We start from the raw sequence: 11157 nt of genomic DNA, 5'->3' as shown, positions 1-11157 counted from the left end.
TATTGTAAAACTCTGCTTTTGCTACAAGCCTCTCTAATCTCTGAATTAGTACATTCTGACACTTCATTACTGCTGTCAGGAGATCTGTAGACAGCTGCCATTACAGTTTGTTCCTCAATTCTAACCATAGTCTCTGCTGATTGTTTTCCCTTACCTATATCATCTTATTAATGCTGTAATAGTATCGTTAATCAAAAAGGTTACCCTTCTCCTGTTCCAATCATGATCAACTTGCAGCCATTTCAGAAATGGTCACCATGTCATACCCTCGACGTTGTATTTGACCCTCTAATTCACTCAATTTATTCATATTCCGTGCGTTAGTACATATATCTCTTATTAGAGCAAGACACCTATGCTGATTTTCTCACACCATTTAACTTAACAGGCTTCTTACTTGTCACTCTTGTTGGAATTACTTTAGTTATTTTAGTATTCCCTTCACCTGGAGTATCTATATCACGATTTGTGACCTGAACTCTACACTTATCCTTCGTAAAAAAAATCTTTAATTTTTACGATTGTTTGTGACTAAGCCCTCCGCACCCCCATTATTAGTCATTGATGGGCACTCTTATGAATCACAGCACTGTTGCTATAGGCCGCGGCAGTCAGCTACCTCTTTGCCTTCACATGCTTCATAATAATCAAGGCTTCAGTCTTCCACCTAAATTTCCTGACTTTATTTCTTGGAGTCCACTTTTCTCCCTTGCAGAATGATGCGATATTTTATGTTAAAAACACAAATAGGTTGTTCTACACTCCAATAGACATCATAATGTTGTGCAAGGTGTATGGGAGCATTATGCCAAATTTTCATGTTACACTGCAGTTGGCACAATGCTACTCCATTGTCTGACCACCACCTTAGGGAGAGTTTGGCAGAGGTGGTGTAAAATTGTAAAGCAAATATACAAATACCCTGAAATAAAAACAAAATACTGCGGATGCTGGAAATTTGAAATAAAAACAAAGTGCTAGAAATACTCAGCAGGCCTGGCAGCATTTGTGGAGAGAGCAGCAGAGTTAACATTTCAGGTCTCTGTAATTATTGAACTCAATGTTCAGTCTGGAAGGCTGTAGAATGCCTAATCGTAAAATGAGATGTTCCTCGAGCTTGCATTGATGTTCACTGGAACACTGCAGCAGGCCAAAGACAGAAATGTGGGCATGAGAGCAGGTGGATGTGTTGAAATGGCAAGCCAGTGAACATCAATGCAAGCTCAAGGAAAAGTACCTCATTTTCCGATTAGGCACTCTACAGCCTTCCAGACTGAACATTGAGTTCAATAATTTCAGTGCATGACTGGCCCTTTTTATTATTTTATTTTATTTTGTTTTATCATTTTTTTTTACCATGTGCCTGCCTTAAACTGTGTTTTTCATGTTTGTGCTTTTGGCTAGGGCTGTTCATTATTCAGTCATTAACACTCTGCACTAATGCTTTGTCTTTCACCACTAGTTTAGCACACTCTCTTTGCCTTTGCCCCATGATCTCCTTGTCAGTTAATCTCTCCGGTCCTCTGTCCTATCACACACCTTCTCTTTTGTTCTCTTCCCCCACCCTGCTTTACTTGCTTAAAACTGATAACGTTTCTAACGTTTGCTAGTTCTGATGAAAGGTTACAGACCTAAAACATTAACTCTGCTTCTCTCTCCACAAATGCTGCTATACCTGCTGAGTATTTCCAGCATTTTCTGTTTTTATGACAAATCCCCTGAGGTATGTAGGAAGAGAATGAATGAAGAACTAATTTTAGATAATGAGGTTCCATTCGTTGTACAGTCAAGCTGAAGAATTATTACTTTTTTCTGGCCGTCAGTTCTCCAAAGAATCCAGGCGTGGACCATCATAAATTTTTTTGACAATCTGACAAAATTCTCAAGACCAGTGATTCACACAATCATACATAGTATCACGGGGAGAGAAGGAGGAGGGGAAGGGAAAGGTTGGGGGGAGTCAGTGTGGGATGTGTGCGATTACTCTTGCGTGCATAGAATTATTTAAAATTTTACTCAAATTGTGGGATCAGAATTCCTTCCCCACCTGCCCCCCCCCAACCCCCCACCCCAACTGGACTTTTAAAGGTACTTGATGAAATATGGGGAGAAACCCCAAACCCCACAGAAACTAGTATTGTGAATAAAAGCCAAACCTCAAAACAAAACACAGAGAGGCAGGCTGCATTCCAAGGGGTTAATTTCAAACATTCCAACATCACAACAGAACTAATACTGTTAAAGGACTGGAATTTGGGACATTATCTTAATAGTGACACAGGATAACTGCCATCATGTAACCCAATTATGTAATTGGGGAGGCCACTGTTACAACTAACCAACCCCATACCACAGTATTTACTCCTGTCAAGACAGGCCTCCAAACAGTCAGGGAGAGATTGAGGAGCAGATATGTAGTCAAATCTCAGAGAGGTGTAAAAGCAATAGGGTAATAATAGTAGGGGATTTCAACTTCCCCAATATTAACTGGATAGTCTTAGTGCAAAAGGCTTAAAGGGGACAGAATTCTTAAAGTGCATCCAGGAGAGCGTTTTGAGCCAGCACGTAGAAAGCCCTACAAGAGAAGGGGCAGTACTGGACCTAATCCTAGGGAATGAAGCTGGACAAGTGTTAGAAGTGTCAGTGGGGGAGCATTTCGGGGATAGTGACCATAACTGTGTAAGATTTAAGGTAGTTATGGAAAAGGACATAGATGGACTGGAAATAAAGGTACTGAATTGGGGGAAGGCCGATTTCAATATTTCAATAAAACAGGATCTGGCCAAAGTGAACTGGGAGTAGTTACTTGTAGGAAATTCTATATCAGACCAGTGGGAGTCATTTAAAAAGGATATAGTGAGAGTTCAGGGCCAACATGTTCCCGTAAAGTTGAAGGGTAAGATCAACAAGTGCAGGGAACCCTGGATGTCAAGGGATATAAAGGATTGGATAAGGAAAAAAAAGGCTTATGGCAGATTCAGGGGGCTGAAAACAGCAGAGGCCCTAGAGGAGTACAGAAAGTGTAGGGGGGTACTTAAAAAAATAATTAGGAGAGCGAAGAAGGGGCATGGAAAAACACTGGCGGGCATGATAAAGGAAAATCCTAAGGCATTTTATAAGTATATTAAGGGCAAGAGGATAACAAGGGAAAGAGTAGGGCCATTAAGGACCAAAGTGGCAATGTGTGTGTGGAGCTGGAGGACGTAGGTGAGGTTTGAAATGATTACTTTTCATCTGTGTTCACTATGGAGAAGGACGATGTGGGTGTAGCGATCAGGGAGGGGGATTGTGATATACTCGAACAAATTAGCATTGAAAGGGAGGAGGTATTAGCAGTTTTAGCGGGCATAAAAGTGGATAAATCCCCAGGCCCAGATGAGATGTATCCCAGGCTGTTATGTGAGGCAAGGGAGGAGATAGCAGGGGCTCTGACACAAATTTTTAAATCCTCTCTGACCACAGGAAATGTGCCAGAGTACTTGAGGACAGCAAATGTGGCACCATTATTCAAGAAGGGTAGTAGGGATAAACCAGGTAATTATAGGCTGGTGAGTCTAACATCAGTGGTTGGGAAACTATTGGAAAAAATTCTGAGGGACAGGATTAATCTCCACTTGGAGAGGCAGGGATTAATCAAGGATAGTCAGAATGGCTTTGTCAGGGGGAGATCATGTCGAACAAACTTGACTGAATTTTTCAAGGAGGTGACTAGATGTGTAGATGAGGGTAAAGCAGTTGATGTAGTCTACTTGGACTTCAGTAAGGCTTTTGATATGGGAGATTGGTTAAGAAGGTAAGAGCCCATGGGATCTAGGGCAATTTGGCAAATTGGATCAAAAATTGGCTTTGTGGCAAGAGGGTTGTTTTTACGATTGGAAGCCTGTGACCAGTGGTGTACCACAGAGATCGGTGCTGGGACCCTTGCTGTTTGTGGTGTGTATTAATGATTTAGACGTGAATATAGGAGGTATGATCAGTAAGTTCGCAGATGACACGAACATTGGTGGTGTCGTAAATAGTGAGGAGGAAAACCTTAGATTACAGGACGATATAGATGGGCTGGTAAGATGGACGGAGCTGTGGCAAATGGAATTTAATCCTGAGAAGTGTGAGGTGATGCATTGTGGTAGCACTAACAAGGCAAGGGAATATACAATGGGTAGTAGGACCCTAGGAAGTACAGAGGGTCTGAGGGACCTTGGTGTACTTGTCCATAGATCACTGAAGGCAGCAGCTCAGGTAGATAAGGTGGTTAGGAAGGCATATGGGATACTTGCCTTTATTAGCCGAGGCATAGAATATAAGAGCAGAGAGGTTATGATGGAGCTGTATAAAACGCTAGTTAGGCCACAGCTGGAGTACTGTGTACAGTTCTGGTCGCCACACTATAGGAAGGATGTGATTGCACTGGAGAGGGAGCAGAAGAGATTCACCAGGATGTTGCCTGGGCTGGAGCATTTCAGCTATGAAGAGAGACTGGATAGGCTAGGGTTGTTTTCCTTGGAGCAGAGAAGGCTGAGGGGAGACCTGATTGAGGTATAAAAAATTATGAGGGGCATAGATAGGGTAGATAGAAAGAAACTTTTTCCCTTAGTGGAGGGGTCAATAACCAGGTGGCATAAATTTAAGGTAAGGGGCAGGAGGTTTAGAGGGGATTTGAGGAAAGATTTTTTCACCCAGAGGGTGGTTGGAATCTGGAACACACTGCCTGAAGGGGTGGTAGAGGCAGGAACCCTCACAACATTTAAGAAGTAACTAGATGAGTACTTGAAATGCCATAGCATACAAGGTTACAGGCCAAGTGCTGGAAAATGGAACTAGAATAGATAGGCTTGATGGCCGGCGCGGACATGGTGGGCTGAAGGGCCTGTTACTCTATGACTCTACGAGGAGAGAAACCTTTTCATGTATATCTGCTCTGGAGCCTGGAATACCTCACCTTGATGGAGTTCATTGTTCTCAGTCATGGAAATAACAGCAGCATAAGTGGATCTTTCTGGACCAAGCAGGTAACAGTTGAATGAGATTAAAAGGTGCTAAGCACTGACCATCCAGCAGGATGGCTTCAGAAGATGTGTTTATGATATTTCGATAAGGATCATCATAAAAAGGACAAGATTGAAGGGTTTGGCACTGCAGTCAAGAGTCAGGAATGGTCAACCTGGCTTGTGGACCTACAAATTCTCACTGGAAGGACCAATCGCATGGAGCATTGTTAGTTATTAGCCAAATTTGAGTGGTATTTGGGGCTGAGAGTTTAAAGCAATTTTAAATGTAACAACCAAATCCTGGGAGGGTTTGGGGTTTTGAATTGAGTGAGTTTGGGGCAGAAACGTAGGGTTTTGCCTGTGGTTTTTTCGAAAAAGTTTATCTTATAAGTCGTGGTGACTTGTGTATTTGGGTGGGAGCCGAGGTTAAATCGTGGAGGGATTTAAATCGGACTAACCAACCAAGGTGTCATGTGGTACCCTTTAAATTAGTTTTGAGGTCTTTATTTCAGGGTTTTAGGAGGGTTTTAATAAATAAGTTTGTGGTTCAGCCCAACTCTGTGTCTGTGCAATTGGTCCTTTATAAAATCCTAAAGTCAAGAACCATCAGTAAGGGGGGGAAACGGGAGCGAGAACTTCTTACATATCTGGCGACTGCAGCAGGGCCTTAAGGTCAAGGACAAGAAACCCTCAATGGGGGATAGGGTGTCTAAGTATGTGGGAAGCAAGTTAAACTTTTCCGTATCATGGGCGCAGGAATTGATGTGCGTTGACTGTCCAGAGGAGCAGGCAATGGAATGGGTGGGTAGTAGTCAAAGTAGACAAGAAGTCAAAGGAAAAGGCAGTCTGGCTACTGTGTATGCAGAGGCAGATTAAAATTTTAATGGAGAAACTCAAACAGGTACAGGAGGAGAAGGTGGAGTTGGAGAACAGAGCAGGCGATAGAGAAACCGTTTTGGATCAACTGGTGGCAGAATTAAGCAGTGAAAGGCAGGAGAGGGAAGCGCAGGAGGAGACCTCAAGAAGCGAGAAGAGTATTTACAGTGTCAGGTTATGGAGAGTCGGAGAGAGTGCCAGGTTCAATGTGAACAAAGTGTCAGGAATCTGGAGAGGGTTGGCAAGGCTGAGAAGTAGTTGAAAGACGTTAAGGAAGCTTACAGGTAGCTCAGAGTTGGGCATATGAAGAGGCTGACCACAGGCCTGTAGGGAAAGGATTCGGAAGCTGACTCTAGCATTATCAGGGGCTTGTCTCATGCCACCAAGAGAAGGTGGTATAGACTGGGATGAAGAGGGTAAAGAGCCTGATGACAGGATCCAGTACAGCGGGAGTCGTCCGGCTCCTGAGGCACCGGATCCACCGAGACCGATGTGCCCCTTGAGATAGCAGAAGTTCGGCCTGCCCCCAGCAGGCGGCGGTCCAGCACCATTGCACAGTGACTATGTGGTTCCCTATCCTACCCTACAGTTACAGGAAATGCTCGCCGGCGTGCCGAGACTGAAACACAGAGGGGATGCCTCTGTACACTTCGGTAGCATAGAGCAGATAGGGGGGAATCAACAATTGCGATGAGGACGAGATGAAAACGCTGATCTTGTTCTCTCTGGACGGGAAGGTGTACCGAAGCTTATCTGCGGCCACTAAGATGGTAGGGAGCAATGTCAATGGTCTGAAGGATGAGATTTTGGTTGCATTGGGGCATGGTCAGGGCAGCCCGTTCTTACACGTCGAGCAGACCCGGCAGCTAGCGGGTGAGGCACCAGATGCGTTTGCGGACAGATTATGGCCAGTGTATTTGAAGGCTACAGGAGGAAACCAGGACCGTTTGCAACTGGCAGGGGCCTCCAGAAACCATTGACTGAGGACCCTAGTAGCCCACAGCCTGCCATGGATCAGAATGACGCGGAATCATGATTTGACCACGAAGACCTGACAAACACTAAGGCAGGGGTACTGAGGAAGCTGATCCTAACATTTAAAGCTGACCGGGGGGAGGAGATCAGGCAGAAAGGAAAGGTGCATGAAATAAAGGGAAGCGTGAGTGGTCGAAAGGAGTTGAAGCAAGAAGTGGGTAATGCGGACAGATCCCAGGCATGTTTTAATTGTGGGAAAACGGGACACTGGAGTACAGAGTGTAAGTCTCCGAAAGGGGAGAAACCAGGAAGCGGGAGTCCCTCAGGGTCGAAACCACAGGCAGTAGAGGCAGAGAAAGAGCGAGTAGAGAATCCAGTGAAACTTCAGGTGGCGGTATTACAGCAGGTCATGGGCAAGGGACAGGGAAAGGTGCTCCGATTGAAAGATAATGGTTTGAGGAAGTTAATCGGAAGATTCACATCGCAGGTTTTAAATCACTGTGTGAACAGTAGAAGAAAACCTTGTGTGTATGTGAGTTGGTTCAGTTTCTGTTTGTGTGTTTTACTAGCGTGTCCTGTCTTTGTCTGTGTTCCAGTGTTCAGTGTCTGTCACTGAGTGGATGTTGGAAGTGTTAAAATCCAATTGTGTTGTGCTCTTGTGCCGAGAGAGAGAGACTCATGTTTCTGATTTCTCTGGGTTTGCAAGCCAGTGTCTGTGTCACTTAAACGTTGTTTACCCCTTGTGGACTGTTTTTGTATGTGATTTTAAAACAGTTGGTGTAATTTCACCTTTTTCTTGAGTCCTACTTACAGTTGCTTCAAAGGGGAACCTTGAAGAAAGAAGACGTGAGAACCCAGAACTTGTTATTTTCTTTTGTTTCTTTGTAAAACATGCGCTATGTTAATTGACTTAAGTTGATAAAGTTTAAGGCGTGTGCATGGAGAGTGCAAGTGGGAAACTTCCAGCGAGAGAATGTGGATGTGTAATAAAGGTTTTGTGTGGAGGATGTATGTTTTAAGTTTGTTTTCTGAAGTTGTGATTTTGTAGTCTTAGGTTTCACTACTTTTGGGTTAAAGGGGATTTCACAATGGGAATTGTGACCTAGTTAAAGGCAGACAGTAATAGAAATAAGTAAATGTTCAAAGTTATGAATTCGAGTTGGAATTTCTGATCAAAATTTTAATTCATATGGAATTTTGTTTTGTTAAACATGTGGGGATTTTATTCTGGATAGAAATTCACACATGCGAGTTAGGGATTGAGAAAAAAACACACTCAACTGTGTGTTTTAGCTCAGATGTGGGAAGAACAAAGGATCATTTGACAAAGGGAATTTAAAGGGTGAAATAAGACAATTTGGAAAAATATGTTTTTTTAAATAAAGGGTTTTTTTTGGGAAAAGGGAGTTTGCTTTGTTTAAAGGCAAGACCCAGAGAGAGCGGGATGGTATGAAGGAGTAGTCGGACAACCCGATCCAGGGTGCCCTGGACGCCTCCTCGTACACCGACCCCGAACCGCAAAAGGGAAACAGTGATTGCGGCACAACCCTGTGTTTGTGGAATTTGTCCTTTATAAAATCCTAAAGTCAAGAAACATCAGTAAGGGGGGGTGGGGGAAGGGAGCGGGAACCTCTTACAAATGTATAAAGCCACAAGCAAAAACCAAACAACACATGGGATATTTTAAAATGCTTGCATGCCAAGATCATCAATTTTTATATTGATTGTTTTTATGTCTGACGTGGATCAAGCTAGTTTACAAAAACTAAATGCTGGTCAGAACTGTCTCTTTTTTTGAGGTTCATGTATTTTAAAAATCCCACCTGTTACAGATGTAAATGATTTTCACTGCTAGCCACTCCAGAAAAAGACTTAACTGATGAATGCATCATTTGGTTTGCAAAATTCAATCCTGGTCTGCATTCAGTAAATTAACTTCATCTATGGGTGACAGTACTATAAATAGCACTAATAAGTAAGTCTAGGGAGGAGGGGCCAAAAACCTTCATTCACCAGGGATCCCTGCTCCTATTTGCTATCTAGTACCCTTTGCTGGAAAGTGAAACGAGGGCGAGCAGGTCTCGACTAAGGTGTTATGCTAGACAAAGTCAAACATTCAAACATGCCTGGGAAAACATATGAAGAATGGCCATTTTGACAGTATACCAAGTGCCTATAAAATTGTATCTCAGCTTGAACAACTGTTTTCAGGAAAATGTGACTGAAGGGAAACAAAAGTCTGCAGTAAAACAGAAAAATGATAAAAATGCACAGCAAGTCAATCAGCACGTGAAAGATAAAGATAAGTTCATGCTTGTTAGTATACTTCATAAGAACTGAAAAAAAATCCCATATTTTAAAACAATTCCAACCACACTGCAACAATCTTAGGCAAACTATTTGAGGTCTATTCGCTGAGACCTTTTTTAAAATTTGTTTCATGGGATGTGGGCATCGCTGGCCAGGCCAGCATTTATTGCCCATCCCTAATTGCCCATGAGAAGGTGGTGAAGAGCTGCCTTCTTGAACTGCTGCAGTCCATGTGGGGTAGGTACACCCACAGTGCTGTTAGGAAGGGAATTCCAGGATTTTGACCCAGTGACAGTGAAGGAACGGCGATATAGTTCCAAGTCAGGATGGTGTGTGGCTTGGAGGGGAACTTGCTGCCCTTGACCTTCTAGGTGGTAGAGGTTGCGGGTTTGGAAGCTGCTGCAGTGCATCTTGTAGATGGTACACACTGCTACCGCTGTGCGTCGGTGGTGGAGGGAGTAAAAGTTTGTGGACGGGGTGCCAATCAAGTGGGCTGCTTTGTCCTGGATGGTGTCGAGCTCTTGTGTGTTATTGGAGCTGCACCCATCCAGGCAAATGGAAAGTATTCCATTACACTCCTGACTTGTGCCTTGTAGATGATGGACAGGCTTTGGGGAGTCAGGAAGTGAGTTACTTGCTGCAGGATTTCTCGCCTCTGACCTGCTCTGGATCTATGGTATTCATATGGCTACTCCAGTTCAGTTTCTGGTCAATGGTAACCCCCCAGGATGTTGATAGTGGGGGATTCAGTGATCATAATGCCGTTGAACATCAAGGGGAGATGTTTAGATTCTGTCTTGTTGGAGATGGTCATTGCCTGGCACTTGTGTGGCGCGAATGTTACTTGCCACTTATCAGCCCAAGCCTGGATATTGTCCAGGTCTTGCTGCATTTCTACATGGACTGTTTCAGTATCTGAGGAGTCACGAATGGTGCTGAACATTGTGTAATCATCAGCGAACATCCTCACTTCTGACCTTATGATTGAAGGAAGGTCATTGATGAAGCAGCTGAAGATGGCTGGGCCTAGGACACTACCCTGAGGAACTCCTGCAGTGATGTCCTGGAGCTCAGATGATTGACTTCCAAGAACCACTACCATCTTCCTTTGCACGAGGTATGATTCCAACCAGCGGAGAGCTTTCCCCCTGATTCCCATTGACCTCAGTTTTGCTAGCGCTCCTTGATGCCATACTCAGTCAAATGCTGCCTTGATGTCAAGGGCAGTTCCTCTCACCTCGCCTCTTGAGATCAGCTCTTTTGTCCATGGTTGAACCAAGGCTGTAATAAGGTCAGGAGCTGAGTGGCCCCGGCAGAACCCAAACTGAGCATCACTGAGCAGGTTATTGCTAAGCAAGTGCCACTTGATAGCACTGTCAATGACACCTTCCATCATTTTACTGATGATTGAGAGTAGACTGATGGGGTGGTAATTGGCCAGGTTGGATTTGTCCTGCTTTTTGTGTGCAGGACATACCTGGGCAATTTTTCACATTGCCGGGTAGATGCCAGTGTTGTAGCTGTACTGGAACAGCTTGGCCAGGGATGTGGCAAGTTCTGGAGCACAGGTCTTCAGTACTATTACCGGAATGTTGTCAGGGCCTGTAGCCTTTGCAGTATCCAGTGCCTTCAGTCATTTCTTGATATCACACGGAGTGAATCAAATTGACTGAAGCCTGACATCTGTGATGGTGGGGACTTCGGAGGAGGCCGAGATGGATCATCCACTTGGCACTTCTGGCTTCAGATTGTTACAAATGCTTCAGCCTTATTTTTTGCACTGATGTGCTGGGCTCCCCCATCATTGAGGATGGGGATATTTGTGCAGCCACCTTCTCCTGTTAGTTGTTTAATTGTCCACCACCATTCACGACTGCAGAGCTCAGATCTGATCCGTTGGTTGTGGGATTACTTAGCTGTCTATCACATGCTGCTTGGCATGCAGGTAGTCCTGTGTTGTAGCTTCACCAGGTTGACACCTCATTTTGATGTATGCCTGGTGCTGCTC

Source organism: Heterodontus francisci, chromosome 5 (assembly GCF_036365525.1).
Source record: "Heterodontus francisci isolate sHetFra1 chromosome 5, sHetFra1.hap1, whole genome shotgun sequence".
NCBI lineage: Eukaryota > Metazoa > Chordata > Chondrichthyes > Heterodontiformes > Heterodontidae > Heterodontus > Heterodontus francisci.
This window is presented reverse-complemented; position numbering follows the sequence as displayed.